The 13,166-nt window shown below is 41.7% G+C and overlaps 1 protein-coding gene across 3 annotated transcripts in view; it reads left to right on the top strand.

Annotated features, from left to right (window-relative positions):
- The first annotated feature begins 12,854 nt into the window (after window positions 1–12,854).
- The window catches only part of Hnrnpr (heterogeneous nuclear ribonucleoprotein R), a 36,294-nt gene continuing 35,982 nt past the window's right edge, over window positions 12,855–13,166 (top strand). For 2 of the 3 annotated variants that reach the window (XM_078025588.1, XM_005317577.5), the window contains exon 1: window positions 12,855–13,010. The gene's annotated coding sequence lies outside the window, so the exon portion shown is untranslated. The remainder of the gene's footprint in view (window positions 13,011–13,166) is intronic. The other variant, XM_040288092.2, reaches the window with a different exon arrangement.

Here is a 13,166-nt window from a genome sequence, read left to right as displayed (position 1 = left end):
TCAAACTTGTCATTTTTCCTGCATCAGCCTCCCAAGTCACTGCACCCCACCATTTCTAGTCTTTTGCTCCATATTCATTTCCACAGTAGTTGTGCTAATTTGCTGTCCAAGCAACAACATATAAGTGTTCCTTTTCCCCCTCATTCTTGCCAACATTTATTATTGTTTGCATTATTGATGGCTGCCATTGTAACTGGAATGAGATGAACTCTCAAGGTAGTTTTGATTTGCATTTCACTGATTGCTAAGGATGTTGAACATTTTCTTTTATATTTGTTGGTCATTTGTATTTCTTTTGAGAAGGGTCTGTTTAGTTCATATTCTCGTTGATTGGGTTATTCGTTTTTTTTTAATAAAAATATTTTAGTTGTCAATGGACCTTTATTTTATTTATATGTGGTGCTGAGGATCAAACCCAGTACTTCACAATGCTATGCAAGCACTCTACCACTGAGCTACATCCCGGCCCTGTTTTTATTGTTATTAATATTAATATTAATATTAATATTAATATTTTTTTGCTTGATATGAGGGATTGAACTTGTGGGGGACTCAACCACTGAGCCACATCCCCAGCCCTATTTTGTATTTTATTTAGAGACAGGGTCTCACTGAGTTGCTTAGCGCTGGCTCTGAACTTTATTCCCCCACCTCAGCCACCCAAACCACAGGGATTACAGGCACGTGCCACCGCACCCAGCAGCTCTGTTGTTAAGTTTTTTGAGTTCCTTTTATACTCTGGACATTAATCCTGTGTTGGAGGAGTAGGAACAAAGATTTTCTCCCATTATGTAGGCTCTCTCTTCATTTTCTTAACTGCTGTGCAGAAACTTTTTTTTAATGTATTTTATTTTATTTTAAAGATATATATATATATATATATATATATATATATAGAGAGAGAGAGAGAGAGAGAGAGAGAGAGAGAATTTTTTAATATTTATTTTTAGTTTTCGGCGGACACAACATCTTTGTATGTGGTGCTGAGGATCGAACCCAGGCCGCACGCATGCCAGGCAAGCTTGCTATCCCCAGCCCCCAGAAACTTTTTAATTGGATGCCATTCTACTTACTGGTTCTTGCTGTTATTTCTTGAGCTTCAGGAGTCTTAGTAAGGAAGTCAATGCTTGTGCCTACAGGTTGGAGTGTTGACCTTGTTTTTTTCTAGTAGTTTTACAAAGTTTTGCTCCTGGGTATTTGTTCTACTTTAAAAAAATATTTCTTTTTATGTTGACGGACTTTTATTTTATTCATTTATTTATATGCAGTGCTGAGAATCGAACCCAGTGTCTCACACATGCTAGGCAAGGGTTCTACCACTGAGCCACAACCTCAGCCCCTCTGATCCACTTTGATCTGACTTTTGTGCAGGTGAGAGAGAGGGATCTAGTTTCATTTACATGGATATCCAGTTTTCTCAGCTCCATTTGTTAGAAGAGACTTGTTTTTCTTGGACACAAATGCTGTAATAGGTAAATTATTTGCAAATATTTCTGTCTTGTCTTTTCTTTTTGGAGCTGGGGATTGAATCCAGGGGTGCTTAATCACTGAGTCATATCCCCAGGCCTTTTTATGTTTTATTTTGAGATAGGGTCCTGCTAAACTGCTTAGAGCCTCGATATGTGGCTGAGGCAAGCCTTGAATCTGGATCCTCCCACCTCAGTCTCCTGAGCGGCTGGGATTATAGGTGTGTGCCACTGTGCCTGACTTCATTCCCTTTTTATTTATTTATTTTTTAAATCTCACAGTAGTTTTTTAAAGATATTTTTTAAATTGTAGATGGACACAATACCTTTATTTATTTATTTTTATGTGGTGCTGAGGATGGCACCAGTGCCTCACACGTGCCAGACGAGTGCACCACTGAGCCACCACCCAGCCCCCCTCACAGCAGCTTTTTAGTGGTGCATTATAATTATACATAACAGTGGGATTCATTGTTACGTATTTGTACTTGCACTCAATATGACAATATAATTTAGTCAGTTTCATTCCTCCATCCCTCTTTTTCTCCTCTGCGTGCCCCCTATCCCTTTCCTGTATTCTACTAGTCTCCCTTCCATTTTCATGAGCCCCACCCCTTTTTTCTCTCTAGCTTCTACATGAAAGAAAATGTGAACCTTGACTTTCTGAATTTGGCTTATTTTGCTTAACATAATGTTTTGTCCATTTCCTGCAAATGACATAATTTCATTCTTCTTAGTGGCTGAATAAAACCTCATTGTGTATATATACCACATTTTCTTTAGGCAACCATCTGTTGGTAAACTCCTGGGTTGGTTCCACATTTGGCTATTGTGAATTGTGCTGCTTAAAAAAATAGATATGCATGTATCATAATATGCTGACTTTAATTCTTTAGGATAAATACCAAGGTGTGGTATAACTGGGTCATATGGGTTCCATTTCTAGTCTTTTGAGAAACTCTTCATTCTCTTTTTTAAATTTTCTTTTTTTAGTTGTAGATGGACAGAATGCCTTAATTTTATTTGTTTACCCTTTTTATGTGGTGCTAAGGATTGAACCCAGTGCCTCATGCAAGTGCTCTTCCGCTGAGCTGTTACAGCCCCAGCCCCAAGAGAAACTCTTCATCCTCTGAATAGTGCCTTCCAAAGAACCAACAATTTTTTAATGAAAATTAATGTTCTGATAAGATTTTTACCCAAGTTTTTCTAAATTTCCATACTTTAGCTCTTGAAGCATGTAACTTCCGTCTTCTGTTTCCTGGGAAGTGAGGGGAGAAGCATACTTTCTGGACTTCACTTCATTTGAATACATCCACCCTTTATTAGGGTTTGGCTTTTTCCCCAGTAACACTACCATTTGACCAAGGCAATAGAGCTTCCCATTGCCCCCCCCTCTATTTTTTGGTACCAGGGGTTGAACCCAGGGGCACTTAACCACTGAGCCACATCCCCAACCCTTTTATGTTTTATTTTGAGACAGGGTCTCACTAAGTTGCTTAGGGCCTCCGTAAGTTGCTGAGGCCGACTTTGAACTTGCCTCAGCATCCTGAGTCGCTGGGATTATAGGCGTGCACTGCCATGCCCAGCTTGGGCCATTCTCTGTAGAAAGCCCTGATTTGGCCCTCTTCTAGCTTTACCTTTTCCAGTGGGCCAAGGGAATGTATCCCTGCAGGGATCCTCCTCCTCACTCCTTCTAGATCACAAACTGCGAGTGTTTAAGACATTGCAATTCTTTGCCTCAACAGTCTACTTCCAACCCTCTTCTCCAGGTTCATTCTCTTGAATGCAGATCAAACTGCCTGTGGGTACCCCCAGTGCTTGGGGGGATTGCCACACATGGGCACAAAGACCCTCCTAGAATGGCACAGAACCAAAATGGGAAAAGAAGTGGGCAGGCCCCCATTTCTACTCTTACTTCAGTCCAGGTCCCAGGTAACTAGCAAATATTTCCATGAGTGATTTAGGATAAGGAATAAGCCCTGTTTCCTCCCCAGAACCCCTCCTACCCCACCAAAAGACTAAGGACCTATGAAATTCAGATTTCTGAGGTGAGTAATTTGTTAGATAGATAAGTAAGCTATTAATGGAACAAGAACTCAAAGGAAAGTGGGATGGGGGTAAAGACTACCAGCTAATTGAGTCATTTAACAAAAATCTGTTGAGTACTAACTTCTGTGCCTTCATAAAACTGAATAAGACAGGGGCTGGGGCTGTGGATTAGTAGTAGAGTGCTCACCTAGCATGTGTGAGGTGCTGGGTTCGATTCTCAGCGACACATAAAAATAAATAAATAAAGCTATTGTGTGCAACTACAACACACACACACACACACACACACACAGAAAAAGACAAATTCTGTCCTTGTTGAGCTATATAATGGTTGGGGAGGAGCTGGATGATAATGACATACACCAGATCAGGTGGTAGTTAGTCCAATAAAGAAAAATAGGGATGGCACAGTGGCGCTCACCAGTGATCCCAGTGATCAGAGGCTGAGGCAGGAGGAACACAAATTCAAGCCCAGCCTCTGCAACTTAGTGAGACTCTGTCTCAAAATAAATAAATGGGAATATGGTTCAGTTGTAGAGCACTCACCTAGCATACACAAGCCTCTTGGTTTGATTCCCAGTAATACAAAAATAAATAAAGCAAGGGAAATGAGTGGGGACTGTATTTTAGAGAAGGTAGTCATAGAAAGAGATGCCGTTTTGGTTGGGGGTGTGACTCTGTTGTAGAGTGCTTGCCTAGCATGCCTGAGGCTCTGGGTTTTATCTCCAACACTACAAAAACAAACAAATGAATAAATAAATAAAAATTTAAAGGTGCCATCTGAACAGCTTTCCAAATTAGTTGCCAGGATACCTAGGGACAGCATTTTAAGTACTTAATTTACTGAAGAGCAAATGGAACGGTGTTGCAGCAGATGGCACTGTGGAGGCACAGTCACCAGGCAGAGGGGATGCAGCTCAGTAAGTGGGTTGAGTGGGAGCAGATGAAGTCATGTTTAGAGATTAATTGTTTGAGGAACCTCTTACATTCAATCATATATCCATATGCCCAGCAGGCATTTCAAAATATGAGTCCAGAGCTCAGGACCTGAAGTTAGCTGTAGACAGACACGGAACCCAGGCATGGTGGTGCACGCAGCTTGGGAGGCTACGGCAGGACAGTTTTAAATTCAAAGCCTTGTCTAAAAATAAGTATAAAAAGGGCTGGAGGGCTGGGGATGTGGCTCAAGCGGTGGCGCGCTCGCCTGGCATGCGTGCGGCCGGGTTCAATCTTCAGCACCACATACCAACAAAGATGTTGTGTCCGCCAAAAACTAAAAAATAAATATTAAAAATTCTCTCTCTCTTTCTCTCCCTCCTCTCTCTCTCTCTCTCTCTCTCTCTCTCTCTCTCTCTCTCTCTCTCTCTCTCTCTCCCTCCCTCCTCTCTCACTCTCTCTTAAAAAAAAAAAAAAGGGCTGGGGATGTGGCTCAATGTTTAAGGGCCCCTGGGTTCAATCCCTGGTGAAGAAGGAGAAAGAGAGGAAAGAGGCGGAAAAGAGAAATGGGAATAGCTAGTACAGAAATGGTAGTAGTAGTAAAAATCATGCAGGGGAATGAGATGATCCTCATAGAGTGTGAGAACTGTATGGAAGGACAGAATTCTGGAGGTACCAACAAATAATGAATGGCAGAGGAGAAGACCCAGAAGGAAGTCCTATGATACCCAGAGAAGAACCAAGAGAGGAGTCACAAGGTGATGGATGCTCCATGTTTCACTAAGTCAAATTGCAACAGATGTCCACTGAGACCTGGTATTTGAAACTCTTTGTAAATGGGAAAACTCCAAGTATAAGCTATTATGGTGATTGTTAGGGTAGCTGGTGCAGATATCCATGGGAGACACAGCTCTGAGTTCAAGCAAAGGTTTATTGACAGGGAATGTCTGCCAGGGTGCCCTTCTGTAAGGCACAGCAGCCAGAGTCACTTGAATAGAGGTTTTTATATCATCTTTAACAAAGAACAAAAGCAAGCTGGAATTGACCTTGGGTGAGGTGGTTGGGTAATAACAGATTTTTGTTTAGGGACATGGTGGGGCTGCACATTATGGGAACAAGTTATCTTGAATTTCTTTCTCTTGGCAGTTACTAATGTCTAGGGACCTAACAGCAATTATTAATGATATTTAGAATAGCACATACCTCCTACTTCTAATGGATATTTTAACTTAAGGGTAATGAGAATTTAGTTATATACACAGCCTATTTATAAAATTTCTTAATGTTTTGTTGAATTTCCAAGACATATGAAAGTTATATTGAATGGTATAATTACTCCATTGCACCACACTGATGTTGGAAACAAGGCTCATAATCCCTGTAGAATCTGATTTGTGGAGCTGCATGTTTACCTGTATATTTGAATATGGGTAATAATACTTACATAGAACTCTTCTAGATTTTAAGGTAGGCACAGTGGTGCTTATAATTCTAGCAGGACCAGGCAGGGTGATCCTAAATTCCAGACCAGCTTGGCAATTTATCAAGACCCTGTCTCAAAATAAAAAATGAAAAGGCCTAGGGATGTAGCTCAGTGGTAAAGTGCCCCTGGGTTCAATCCCCAGTATTACCCCTCCATACACATTAGAACTCATCTCCTAGAATGTGATTTCTGGAATTAAGGTGACATCTACTACTGCCTCCTGGGCCTGTCTCTTTAAAATGGTTGCACTGATGGGTGCACTGAGGTCCTGGTGGTGAATTGCCAGGGAATTCCACTGCTGCAGAATGGGTGAATATTGCAAATAAGTGTTCAGCACTCTTAAATTGGATTTGACAATTCTAACTGGACTTTAAAAAGTTTATTTTTGCTTTTTTTTGAGTTTGACTGGGGAAATGGAAGTTTGGAAAGGAGAGCTCAAGTTTCCATCTTATTTTTCTGTTTTCTTTTCTTCCCATTTTCCCTCTACAGAATCCAAGAAGAAAACTCATGAAAAAAAAAATTTAAGAGCCAGGTGCAGTGGCACATACCTGTAATCCCAGGGGCTTGGGAGGCTGAGACAGTAGGATCTTAAGCTTAAAGCCAGCCTCAGCAAAAATGAGGCATTAAGCAACTCAGTGAGACCTTGTCTCTAAATAAAATACAAAATAGGGCTGGGGATGTGGCTCAGTGGTTGAGTGCCCCTGAGTTTAATGGCCGGAATGCACCTGCCAAAAAAAAAATTTAAAAGCAAAAAGAATTTCAGAAACCAAACTATAAGCAACAGGTTTGGAAATAGGAAGGCTTAAAATGAAGGAGGTTTAAATTGACTGTTTTTTTAAAATACTTTTTTAAAAATACTTTTATTTTTTATGTGCTGTTGAGGATCAAATCCAGTGCTTCACACGTGCTAGGAAAGCACTCTAACACTGAGCTATAGTCCCAGCCCTAACCTTACTGGTTTTGATTAATCTTTTTTGGCCCAGTAGCATAATGATGAGGAGAATAAAATCCAGAGTTACACCAGAGTTTGGGTCTCAGCTCTGACTTCAGCCTTAGTTTCATATACAGAAGGGAAATGGTACCTTTTGGGACTTGCTTCATATGTCCTGAGCATTAAATGACATAATGTGCTAAGTGCTTAACAAATGTTAATGAGGATCATGAAGTTCATATAATCTTACGGAAATTTTTATTTTCTAACAAACCTACCAGAAAGAATTGCTCTTCTAGTGTTGAGACCTTGTGAAGACACAATTTTGTTTTTAGATAGTAGTTCCCTTATTCATGGAGGCTATGTTTTAAGATACCTAGTGGATCCATGAAACCATGGATAGTACTGGATCCTACATATGTTTTTTTCCCTGTGCATAAATTCCTATCATAAACTTTAATTTATAAATTAGGCACAGAAAGAGATTAACAGTAACAACTATAAAAAAGAACAATTACACTATAATAAAAGTTATTTAAGGGGCTGGGGATGTGGCTCAATCGGTATCATGCTCACCTGGCATGCGTGCGGCCCGGATTCGATCCTCAGCACCACATACAAAGATGTTGTGTCCGCCGAAAACTAAAAATAAATATTAAAAAAAACTCTCTCTCTCTCTCTTTAAAAAAATTATAAAAGAAGTTATTTAAAACTTGTGAATTATTGGGTTGGGGTTGTGGTTCAGTGGTAGAATGCTTGCCTAGCATGTGTGAGGCACTGGGTTCGATTCTCAGCACCACATAAAAATAAATAAAGGTCCACCAGCAACTAATAAAATATTTTTAAAAACTTGTGAATTATTTATTTCTGAATTTTTCCATTTAATTGAATATTTTGGGGAGTACTAGGTATTGAAGCCAGGGGTGCTCTACTAAGCTCCATCCCCAGCTGTATTTATTTATTTATTTATTTATTTATTTATTTATTTATTTATTTATTTATACCAGTGATTGAATTCAGGGCACTTAACCACTGAGCCATATCCCCAACTCACCCTGTTTTGTATTTTATTTAAAGATATGGTCTCACTGAGTTGCTTAGAGCCTCACTAAGTTGCTATGGCTGGCTCTAAACTCCTGATCCTCCTGACTCAGCCTCCTGAGTTGCTGGGATTATAGGTCTATGCCACCGTGTCCAGCCCTTCTTATTTTTTGAGACAGAGTCTCACTGAATTACCCAGGCTGGCAAGACAAACTTGGAATCCTCTTGCTTGAGCCTTCCAAGTAGCTAGGATTACAGGTAGGTGCCTTTGTACACAGGTCTATCATGTTTTTTTGGCTGGTAAAAAAAAAAAAAACTTGTACATACCTCTAGAAGTCACAAATCTGCCAGTACTGGTACTCTGATTGAAAGTGACATTGGAGTTATACAGGCTTATTTGAGTCTTAGGTCAGCTGTGGTGTGGCTTTGAGCAAATATTTTAACCTCTCCAAGTCTTGTTTTCTTAGTACAATGGATAGTATTTCTAAGTTTTCTGGTTTCCATTTAAGGGTCGGCAATAGCATATGTAAAACACTCAACACACAATAGGAACTCAATAAATGGTAATTATTATTTACAAAGATGTGCTACTAAGATAGAAATATACTTTTCTTTCCATTTTAAAATGGCTTTGATGAATTTGAGAACTTGAAGGGGAATTTAGTAGGCCAGCCCAAGGACAATCTTCTTTAAAAGAAAGAAGTATGCCAGGTGGGGTGGTGTACACCTGCAATCCCAGTGGCTTGGGAGGCTGAGGTAGGAGAATTGCAAGTTCAATGCCAGCCTCATCAACTTAGTGAGACCCTGTCTCCAAATAAAAAATAAAAAGGGTTAAGTGTGCCTGGGTTCAATCCCTGATACCAAAAAAAGAAAAAAAGCTACAAAAATGATAAGGCAGATATGCAGCAAGATCTTATTTGTTTTAAGTTCTGAAAGTCATTCATATATAATACTTTATTTTTATTTATTTAAATGTATTTATTTATTCATTTTCATGTGGTGCTGAGGATTGAACCCAGGGCCTCGCATGCGCTCTACTGCTAAGCCACAATCCCAATTTATTTTTTTAAATCTTATTATTATTTTTTTTTGGTGGGGTTCTTTTTTTTTTGCCTTTTTTTTTGGAACTGGGGGTCGAACCCAGGGCTTTTCGAATGCAAGGCAGACGTTTTGCCACTGAGCTACATCCCAGCCCCCAACACTTTATTTTTACAAATGCATCATCTTAGGAGGTATATGAAAGACAAAGAGCCTTCAGCCCTAGTCAGTCTTGGTTGGAGCACCACCATTTGTTTGTTTTGTTTTTGTGAGGCTGGGGATCAAAGAGTCCAGGATCTCAAGCATACTAGACAAGCTCTCTATCACTGAGCCATATCCCCAGTCTAGCACCACAGTTTGGGAACCTTTCTTAAAATAATAAAAGTTATTAAAGTTGGACAAAATAGATAGTTTTACTTAAAATGGGAAAACTCAAGGCAGATATGAATTTTTCAAGTACAGTGGGGTAGAGGGCTCTTGGCACCTACATTCCTACATTTCAGCATGGATTTTTTTTTCTTTTTCTTTTTTTTTTTTTTTTTAATGTGGAACTGGGGATTGAACTCAGGAGCACTCAACCATTGAACCACAGTGCCAGCCCTATTTTTCTATTTTCTCACACATGCTAGGCACCACCCTAGCCCTATTTTTCTTTTTGAAATTTTATTTAGAGACAGTGACTCACTGAGTTGCTTAGCGCCTAGCTGTTGCTGAGGCTGGCTTTGAACTTATGATCCTTCTGCCTCAGCCTCCCAAGTAGCTGGAGTTACAGTGTACACCACCACACCTGGCTATGGGTTGGTCTTTGTTGCTCTTTCTGCTAACATTCCACATAAGGGTATTTCTTTCATTTTCTCTGTATTCATTCATCTCTCCTCCTCCTCCTCATTTATTTCCATACCTTCCATGTGCCTTTACTTTTTGTTGCTGGTGCTGGGGATTGAACTCAGGGCCTTGTACATGTGAAGCCCTTGTTCTACCACTGAACTACATCCATAGCCCTGCTTGTGCCTTCGAACTGTGCCTCTGATGATTTAGCCCTACTTGTGTCCAGTGGTGAGACAGGGTCATGCTATGATGTTCAGGCTGGTCTCAAGCTTCTGACCTCAAGAGATCCTTCATTGGGCTGGGGATATGGCTCAAGCAGTAGCATGCTCACCTGGCATGCGTGTGGCCCGGGTTCGATCCTCAGCACCACATACAAACAAAGATGTTGTGTCTGCCGAAAAACTAAGAAAATAAATAAATATTAAAAATCTCTCTCTCTCTCTCTCTCTCTCTCTCTCTCTCTCTCTCTCTCTCTCTCTCTCTTTAAAAAAAAAAAAAGAGATCCTCCATTCTCCTGCCTCAGTCTCCCAAGTAGCTGTGAGTACAAGTTCATGCCTCTGGGCTGGCTAAGTGAAGGCCTTCTGGAGAGGCTGAATTGATGTATATCATCTTGTGTGGAGTTTGGAATAGGTTGACTGTTTCTTTCAGTATCAGGAAAGGGACAAGCAAGGCAAAGATTAATTGAAGGATCCTGTGAGAAGTTTGGTGATTTTAAAACAACTCTTTGTTACTTCAGGTTGCAAATAAATACTAAATGTTGAAGTTTCAATATGAATATTCTGGTCCCTATAACTGTTCTAAGAAACAAATGCATATTCATTAACTTTATCAGCTCTCAAACCACAGATAGGGTCTGACAGGGAAGGGTTATGGGAGATTCTGGCTGTACTGTTACCTGTACTTCTTTATTTCTCTCCTTTTTGTACTTGGGATTTGAGGATTAAAACTGAGCTACTTCCCCAGTCCTTTTTTTAAAATTTTGATATGGGGTCTCACTAAGTGGCCTAGGCTTGTGATCCTCTGTGCTACCTAATTTCAAGAGCAGGGATATAGCTGGAGTTCTCCTTACCAGTCTATTTTATTATTTGTATTTATTCTACCTTATCTGCTAGAATAAACTCTTTAAGAGGACAGAGATCATGTTAGATTCATTTTATTATCCCTACTCTTAACACAATAATTTGTATGTAGAAGGCATGCAATGAATATTTATGGAGTATTGAATTCTGAATGTCTATGGTTTTATTTTATTTTTGATGACTATACTTTCCAAATTTAAAAAAAATCAAGCTATATGGTCTGAAAGGGTGGAATATACTAAAGAGAACTATATGGAAGAATATTTGAAATCTTATCCCAGACAACACTGGGTGATAGAATTGTCTTAATTACAATATCTAGCACAGGTGTTCTTGCATGCTAAGCACAGTTCTAAAACTAAGCTACACCCCACCTCAGCATTTCTATAATTTTCACATCCCATGACACAAAAATTGAGTCCACCCAGAGACTGGTCCTGGGTGCAGAGTGGATGACTTAGCCTGTTATGTATTGCTATGACAGAATACCTGAGACTGGGTAATTTATAAAGAATGGATATTAATTTCTTATAGTTCTGGAAGCGGAGAAATCCAAAATTAAGGCATGGGACCTGAAAAGGGCCTTCTTGCTCTGTCATCCCATGGTGGAAGGGCAGAGTAAGTGCCAGAGAAGCAAGCGATCAAACTCAACCTCAAACTCAACCTCAAGCCTTTTTTTAAAAAAATATTTATTTTTTAAGGTGGACACACACAATATCTTTATTTTATTTTTATGTGGTGCTGAGGATCGAACCCCTCACACACGCCAGGCAAGCGTGCTACTACTTGAGCCATATCCCCAACCCCTCAAACCTTTTTAAAATCAGCATTAATCCAGAAGACCTAATCACCCCTGTATCCCCTACCTTTCAATAAATGTTCTACTTGGCTCCAGTGCAACTAGAGTACACGTTCAAATCATAGCGGTAAGAGTATTAATTAAATTTTGGTTTCTGGGATCTGAGAAACTTAATATCCTCAAGTGCATCTGGAAATTCTACTGACCACTTGACCTCCTCAACTCTTTAATACCGGTGGAGAGCTGCAAATTAGGATTAGGAGAGAAGGGCAAGGGCCCGCACTAGGGAAGTGAGTTGGGTTTCTATGGGATGAGTTAGATTTGGACTAAGGCGAGGACAAGGAATAAATCAGGGGTGAAAGGTGAGAAATCGGTTTAGGTGTAACGGTAATTAATCCCCTTTGGAAGATTTCCTTGCCTGGATGCTCTTTTGGTTTCACTGATAAGCCTACTGTCCCATGTACCCTATCCACTTTATGGATGTTAACTGGCTCCAAACCCCGTGGGAAAAAGGTTCCTGCTTTATAATTTCTGACACACGTCATGCCCATTTCAGCGATTTCCCTCAAGTCTGAGCTGCCACCAAAGACGTGCGCAAAGAACCCAGGGAGGGAAAGAGGCAGTTTTCGGATGGTTCCCACGGATGCTTTTCTATGCAAAACTCTACAGTAAACACACACACACACAGTGTATATAACACGTAACTCGTGTTCTAACTAAAGCCAAAGGATGACCTCGAAAGGGAGCCGAACGCGTGGCGATGGGCGTGTCTGGGGCGCTAGGGAGGGTTGGGGGCTAAGCTGCACCGGCACCTGGGCGGGAGCGCCACGGCGAAGCTCGCCGGTACTGACCATAGGGGGCGGGGCTCCGGAGGCGGCCACGCGGCGCGAGGCCTGAATTTTCCGCCTCTAGATTTTCGGCCTCATATCGGCAGCCGACTAAGAGGGAGGAGCCTCGGCCACCCAGAGCCTGGTGCCCTACAGCCTCACCACTACTAGGGGCTCTCACCACAGACCCCTTTGTGTGCCTGCCCCCGCCCCGGAGGCACCCCAGCCAGTGGCGCTGAGTATCCTCATTGGCTCAGCTGACGGATACACCGATTGGTTTTGGAGCTGTCCGGCGTGGGCCGCTTTTCCTCGATACTATTGGTCATCTGAGCTGTCTGTCAGACTGCCTCGCGAGGTGATTGCCCAGCGGCTCCGAGTCCCTGGAAGCAGTTCCGGGAAACCCCGCGTGCTGCCGGGATCGCATCTCTGTCCATGAGGGGGGGAGGGGGTGGCGCGCGCGCCATTTCTAGTCGTTTTCAAAGCGCCTCGCGCTGATTCTCACGGGCCCGGCCGCCGGCCCCTGCTCTGCCCTGGTGAGTCTCGCGCCGGCCCGTGGGGGGAGGGGCCGGGAGCTCCGGTCCAACCCGACTCGGCCCGGCCCAGGCTGGTGCCTGGTTCCCAGTTTCATTTGCGCTCCGAGGCCCGGGGGTGGGGGTGGGGATGGGCTGGGGGCGGCTTCGGCCTCGACG

Source organism: Ictidomys tridecemlineatus, chromosome 11 (genome assembly GCF_052094955.1).
Source record: "Ictidomys tridecemlineatus isolate mIctTri1 chromosome 11, mIctTri1.hap1, whole genome shotgun sequence".
In the NCBI taxonomy this organism is placed as follows: Eukaryota; Metazoa; Chordata; class Mammalia; order Rodentia; family Sciuridae; genus Ictidomys; species Ictidomys tridecemlineatus.
This window is presented reverse-complemented; position numbering and strand designations above follow the sequence as displayed.